This window comes from Aplysia californica, unplaced genomic scaffold (genome assembly GCF_000002075.1).
Source record: "Aplysia californica isolate F4 #8 unplaced genomic scaffold, AplCal3.0 scaffold00600, whole genome shotgun sequence".
Classification (NCBI taxonomy): Eukaryota; Metazoa; Mollusca; class Gastropoda; order Aplysiida; family Aplysiidae; genus Aplysia; species Aplysia californica.
Window position 1 is genome coordinate 272,297 of NW_004797870.1, and position 1,396 is coordinate 273,692.

A 1,396-nucleotide genomic window follows, 5' to 3' on the forward strand; every position below is an offset into this window, starting at 1 on the left:
CTCTCTCTCTCTCTAATGGCGTCTAAAAAATAAAAAATCAGGCTCTTCAAAATTGTGCGAAATCAAAGAAACATAGATCTAAGTGTGTTCCCGCCCGTGTTGAGGTGCATCAACATTAGTGGAATGGACTTCTATTGAAATTGAATATCAAAAGAAAGGAAAGTAGTGTATTGTCTCTGCAATGAACAGTGTTTTCAGATGATATTTTCAAACAGATTTGAAAACAGACTAGTTACACATACCATACAAAACCTGGTCTTAACATTACATGTGCTCACATACTTTTGATTTGGTTAAGGAGCGATTGGTTTCGTGTGTAGAGCATGAAACTGTTTTTGCACACGGACTGTGTTAGTTAGATTTCGGACATAATCGTCAGTCATTGAGGAACAGAGGCCATGAAACTGCAATTTGCCATGGTTTTGGGTGGTTTGGGGTGGAATGAACAAAACCTCCCTCATGTGAATCACCGGGTGGTTTGGTTTAGTTGACTATATCGGGCAAGAGCTGGAACGCCATGTCTTACCCTTATTTTCGTCGTTGTGTCATTCAAGTAGACACATGTCCATGAATAACAAAGCACTTTCTCACAGGGCCAATGCCACTGGACAATTCTTGAAAAACCAAATCATTTCAACGTTGGAGTGGTCACCAGTAAATAGCCCCGATATAAATCCAACAGAACATGTGAAGTCCCATAAAACAGCAGCTGAGTAAAAGTGAATTTGCTCCTAATCTTGCTTTATTTCCAACTCTCCGTGACTTTTTGACGAAATGACAATATATAACTATGTCCAAAATATAACTGCGTTTCATGCCCAAAAAGTTCTTGCTCTGCCCAAAACCAATGGTTCTTAGCAAAATAACAATGGACACATTAAATGCTAAGTTCAAGTTTTGTGTAGTATTTGTGATTGCTCTGTTTTTCAGTTTTGTCTGAAACTATCGTTATAAAATATTGGGTTGGGTTTTTTTGCAGAGACAAAATTCTCCATTCACTGGAAATACAATGTAAGTCCATTCTATCAATCAATATATATTGATGCTCCTCAATACATGCGCGAAGACAATTTTACTTTTCTTTGATTTTGCACAATTTTGCCAAATCAGATTTTTAAAGGTCAATTTTGAGTGATCTTATCTCCGGCGTCTCTTAACATAGATAGAATAGTATGCGTCAGATGATGCAGAATTTATTTAACTTTATATTGATATGCTGCATGAGTGAGTTGTGCAAGGCTTTAACAATATGATTGGGTGATCACATTCTCAAGTTTGTTTTGGACGCCACTACAGTCGACCGACCCTGTGTAAGAGGGAATCGCTAGGAAGCTAGGGAACAAAATTCCGTCTTAAGACATTTTCCGTCTTAGACCGGGGACTATATAGGGGGGGG